This window comes from Cyprinus carpio, chromosome B13, assembly GCF_018340385.1.
Source record: "Cyprinus carpio isolate SPL01 chromosome B13, ASM1834038v1, whole genome shotgun sequence".
NCBI lineage: Eukaryota > Metazoa > Chordata > Actinopteri > Cypriniformes > Cyprinidae > Cyprinus > Cyprinus carpio.
This window is the reverse complement of record NC_056609.1, coordinates 22952436-22958950: the sequence shown is the minus strand read 5'-3', so window position 1 is coordinate 22958950 and position 6515 is coordinate 22952436.

Genomic DNA, 6515 nt, shown 5'->3' with positions numbered 1-6515 from the left:
ATTAGCCCCTTTCACACAGTAATACCAGTAAATTGCCGAAAAATTATCGCAACAACTTTACCGGTATACAGATTTGGGTAAGTTACTCTAAAAAGTAATTAATTAGGCCTACTAGTTACTAATTACATCTTCAACAGTGTAATTAGATTACTGTACAAATTACTCTCCAAAAAGTATTTAATTACTAATTACGGTAACACTTTCTATGAAGCCCATATTTACAATACATTATAAGGGTATTCTTAAGGCATTATAATGAATAGATAATGCATTAAAAAACCTTATAATATGTTTTATCATCTTTTAAATAATCATAACATTACAACATAACAAATAACATAACAAATACATAACAAATAACATAACAAATACATTATAATCCTTATGCATTTGTGGTTATATCTTTTAAGATTATGATTATTTATAACATAATGAACACCATATTAAATCTACTTTTACATTTATAATGGACTATATATCTTGACACGTTAAGAGAAAAACGTACTGTGCCATGGTACAACAGTAATACCCACTCTCTCAAGAAAGAAACTTGTAGTCTTGGGTGCAAATGGAGAAAAACTAATTTGGATGTTTTTAGAATTGCATGGAAAAACAGTATGTCCACCTATAGACAGGCTCTAAAAGCTGCCAGGGCCAAGCATATCCACAAACTCGTAGAAAATGACCCAAAAAATCCAAGGTTTTTATTTAGCACAGTGGCTAGATTAACAAATAACCAGACGCCACCTGATTTAAATATTCCCTCACAGTTTAATAGTAATGACTTTATGAATTTCTTCACTGATAAAATAGATAACATCAGAAATACAATAGCAAATGTAGATTCTACAGCGTCTAATACTTTAGTCTTATCCATCGCACCCAAAGATAAACTGCAGTGCTTTACAACTATAGGACAGGAAGAGCTAAATAAACTTATCACTGCATCTAAACCAACAATATGTCTGTTAGATCCTGTACACACTAAATTACTGAAAGAGTTGTTACCTGTAGCAGAAGAACCACTTCTCAATATTATTAACTCGTCATTATCTTTAGGTCACGTCCCAAAACCATTCAAGCTGGCGGTTATTAAGCCTCTTATTAAGAAACCACAACTAGATCCTAGTGCACTGGCAAATTACAGACCCATTTCACATCTTCCTTTTATATCTAAAATTTGTAAAAAATTGTGTCTGCTCAATTGTGCTCCTTCCTGCAAAAAAAGTATCTCTATGAAGTATTTCAGTCAGATTTCAGGCCCCACATAGCACAGAAACTGCACTTGTTAAAATTACAAATGACTTGCTTCTTGTGTCAGACCAAGGCTACATCTCATTGCTAGTTTTACTTGATCTTAGTGCTGCATTCGACACTATAGATTATGACATGCTCATAGATCGATTATAAAATTATACAGGTATTCAAGGCCAGGCTTAGATCCTACCTGTCCGATCGCTACCACTTTGTTTATTTAAATGGGGAGTCATCTCATTTATCACCAGTAAAATATGGAGTGCCACAAGGATCTGTCCTAGGTCCTCTGCTATTTTCAATATACATGTTGCCCCTTGGTAATATTATTAGAAAAAACGGGATTAGTTTCCACTTTTATGCTGATGATACCCAAATTAATATCTCAACAAGACCAGATGAAACGTCATAATTATCTAAACTAACAGAGTGTGTTAAAAATGTAAATGATTAATAATTTTCTCCTATTAAATTTGGATAAGACAGAGATATTGTTGGACCAAAAACCGTACACAGAATCTTTTGGATTACAATTTGTAACTAGACGGATGTACTGTTACTTCCTCTACAGTCAAAAATCTGGGTGTTATATTAGACAGCAACTTGACTTTTGAAAATCATATTTCCCATGTAACAAAAATAGTATTCTTCCATCTTAGAAACACCGCCAAACTACAAAACATGTTACCTGTTTCTGATGCAGAAAAGCTAGTTCATGCATTCATGAGCACTGCTAGGTGGTTGTCCTGCATCTTCAATAAACAAGCTACAGGTAGTCCAAAATGCAGTGGCTAGAGTCCTTACCAGGTCAAGAAAATATGATCATATTACCCCAATTTTCAGTCTCTGCACTGGCTACCTATTAAGTTCTGTATCAGTTACAAAATATTATTACTTATCTACAAGGCCCTTAATGGTTTAGCTCCTGCGTACCTAACTAGTCTTCTACCACGCTACAACCCATCACGCTCCCTAAGATTGCAAAACTCTGGACTTTTTGTAGTATCTAGGATAGCAAAGTACACTTAAGGAGGTAGAGCTTTTTCGCATTTGTTTCCCAAACTCTGGAATAGCCTTCCTGATAACATTCGGGGTTCAGACACACTCCCTCTGTTTAAATCTAGATTAAAGACATCTCTTTGGCCAAGCATTCAAATAATGCATCTCATAATCTTGTACTGCCGTTATATCTGATCAAATCTGCATTATTTTTCTTTAGCTTGGGTTAATTAAAATTAATTTTACTTGGTTGGAACAGCAGCTACGCCAATTATGTCTCTATTTGTTTCTCTGTTTCTGCCATGGGATTGAGATCCCTGTTGTCTTTATCTTATCCTATTTGATTTGATCAGAAGACGTCTCGATTATAAATCAGGGTTTTTGTGCAGATTATCATCTTGGAAGGGAGAGCTGTGCTCATTGCAAAGAAAGAGAAATAATGGAATACCTGATATTTGTATGTTCTTATTTACATGTGTCAAATAGATATGAACAAGCTCTTTAAAAAAACATCTATGACCTTTGAAACGTCTAGACTTCATGCTTTATGCTGACTATGGTTTCACTAATAATAAACATACATTTGCATAAAGCATCCATATTTTCATAAAGCGTCCATGTCCATGTTGATAAGAGTATTAAAAACTTGAAAAGTATAAATTTAAGGTACATTTAGAACAGATAAAAATGTGCGATTGAGTTGCGATTAATCACGAGTTAACTCATGACAATCATGCGCTTAATCGCAATTAAATATTTTAATCAATTGACAGCCCTACTTATAATACATTATAACTATGAGAAATATAATCCATTGTAACTTAAGTGGATGCAACATTTTCACTGTGTTATAAATCATCATACTCTTAAAAGCTATAACCACAAATAAGTAAATATTATAAAACATTAAAACTGTTCTTATGAATATTCATAAGATTATATAGCATATTATAAGGTTTTTTATAATGCATTATGCATTCATTATAATGCCTTAATACTCTTATAATCTATTAGAAATATGGGCATCATATAAAGTGTTACCCTAATTACTTTCTAAATCCTATATCAACCTTGACAAGTTAATGATATTAGGATAGACATGAAACTGTTCTTTTAATTCTTTCAAAAAAATAAGAGATAACTACATAAATTATTCTGGTCACACTTTAGATTAGGGTCCAATTTTCACTATTAAAAATGACTTTTGCCTCAGTATACTCCTAATTGCTGCTTATTAATACATAGTAAGGAAGTTGTTAATTTTAAGAATTGGATAGGATTAAGGATTTTGAATGTCTTGCAGAATAAGACAATATGTGATTTTTAAGTAATAATAAACAACCAATATCCCAGTAATTTCATGCTAATAACTAGGTAATAGTGAGAATTGGACACTAAAGTGTTACCAATATTCTTGGTAAATAATAATAAAAGAAAACTGAATGACATCGCTGGAGTAAATATGTCATCTGTGTCAGAATGTTATGAATTTTGAATTTCAACGGTTCTGGATTGGCCCAGAGTAGATGTTTTACGTCAGCGTGTACATGACGTAACTTGTACATGCTCATACCGGTAACCTCACTCTGCGTTCACAAAGAGGAAATTACCAGTTAAAACTTCTCATACTTATAAACTGCCGGAACGAATTTACCAGCTTTTTTGAAAACGTCCTTTCACACATGATCTCTGTTTTAACAGTAATTTACCAGTAAAGTCTGTATGTGTGAAAGAAGTTACTGACCATTCCAAGATGGTGGACGTGTCTGGAGCAGTCAAATGTGGCATCTATCTTTACCTATCTATGATTCTAATCATCATCAAACAGGAAGTAGACTGCTGTAATTTCTGGGTGAGTGTTCTAAGATATTCTGATGTGAGAATCATCACCATGGTGATGCACTGGTATCTGCTCTCCATCTGTCTTGGAGGGCTTGAAGGGCCAAGGGAAAGATTAATGAGAGCATATAGGATAATGTTGTAGTTCAGTGCAGGGCTTGTTGTCTTAAACTCTTCCACTACAGTCGATTGATTGATAGTCCCTATAGCAAATTCTAATAAATCGGTTGTTTTAACATCAACATTAAAGTGAGATTAAAAATGGCAGGTGCAGTTTATACACAAAGGACACAAAATTTACCCATAAGTCATTGCTCACTAAGTACTGCACAGAGTTTGGCATCTGGTTTGAGTAAAACTCATCTATCTATCTATCTTAGTTTTGTTCTGAAATAAGTCAATTCAGCAGGGATGCATTAACTGATAAAAAGTGACAGACTTTTTTTGGTTACATGGTTAAATGCTATTCTTTTTAACTTTCAATTCATAGATAAATCCTTAAAAATGTTTCCACATGAATATTAAGTAACAAAACTGTAATCACTGATTATTGCTGTTTTAAGAATGATTTCTGAAGGATCATATGACACTGAAAACTGGAGTGATGACTGCTGAAAATTTAGGGTTGTCATCACAGGAATAATTGCATTTTAAAATATAGAAAACAATTGTTTTAATTTCTTAAAATATTTTTACTGTAGAAAAGGGTAATGTGTGTGTGTGTGTGTGTGAGGCATATGATGTCATCATTGTCAGCCCCTAATCTGTGACCCAGGTGTTGTCTGTTTGTTGACATTGCAGACCAATCAAAATGAACTAATTGTGTCAAATAAAGTTGAAATCTTACAGACATCCCCTGATTGTTTTGCAAAGAGCATGAACCCTTTGTTGGAGCCCTGTGAATCAAAACACAGTTATTGAGTTTGACACAAAACAACTGCAGAAAAGTTGCTGCGGCTGATGCTGAACAGATTCAACTGATGCCATTCAGAGAATTCACAGAATCACTAGTTTTTGTTTAATGAAAGCCTGCGGATGAGGAACAGGTCTCCCTTTAGGAAATGAACTACAGCTTTTCCACTCCCCACACTGCTCATTGTCTCGATGAACAGTTCAGGGCAGCCATAAATGGAATCGTCTCTCTGTTGTTGAACACGATAAGGAAACTCCACCCATCGGTAAGCGCTTTACTGGAATTGCTGATTGACAGTTATTTGGCTGATGTCATTCATGAGTACGGTTACTAAGACACCCCCCCTCATGTTTCATGTAGAAGTGTGATTTGTCCTCACATTACCCCTCCTTTAAAGTGAATCATCTCTAGAATTGTGTTCTGTTTCTCTAAATCCATCCAAGTTTTACTCACCTGTAAAATCAAGGGTTCATGCATACAAGGCTCTTACTTGTGATATTTCTCATGACTAGGATCAGAAATCAGCCTGAGGGTTAAAACATGGGGGCAAACGCCCTCAGTTGTTTATTATGAATTCTCTAGGTAAGAGCTATAATTCAGAAAGATGATGTATTTTAAATAACTGTTTCATTTAAAATGTATCACCATGTTTTATATGGTCAGAATACAGATCAAATAAAATCAAATACCCCAAAAATCAATTGCTGGGAGACAATATTTCTAACAATAAAAGACAAACTTTCTTTCTGCTTATGTGGCATATATGCCATTTTTATTTATTTGCATTGTTTAAAAAGTTATCCATTATTATTATTATTATTATTATTATTATTATTATTGATTTAACTTATAGGTCATTTATAAAGAGATACTAAAGTAAAAATCCTTTTGTGTGTGGGAGGGTGAGGCGACAGAAGGATTATGATGTTTTTGCTCAGCTGTCAGCACCCGATTGTGTTTTAGTTTTTCTATCCTGTACCATTGTTAATCTTCTCAGTCTGTCTGAATCAGCTGTAACACACTCTATTATCAACAGTTGATTTGTACCCTCATGTCTTCTTAAAGTCCTTGTAATCATGAGGGGGTTGGTTATTCTTATACTTTTAAAACTGAGATGATATTTCACAGGGTTTGTCTTCCTCAAGGCAGCCAGCATCTTATCAGGAACATTGTGACAACAGCTCTAGATACTGTTGAGTTTCACACTCAAGAGGGGCAGGGGTGGTAGTGCCAGTTTGTGCTGGATTATAGCCCGAATGCTTTCAAACTGCTCCTGAGATCATCCATATGAACAGAGTCACCCTCCATAACAAGGTCTACCTGTTGTGCTTCATTCATGTCATGTCAGGAGACAATAAGAATAAGTTGTGTGCTTGTGTGAAAATATAGATGTAGAAAATAGAAAATTTGACTTTCTAATGTGTTTAATTGTGTGTGAGAGAGTGAGGGAGTGTCTGTGTGATCCATGTAGCTATGTAAATTAGACATTCTGTTGTAAAGTATCTCGCAA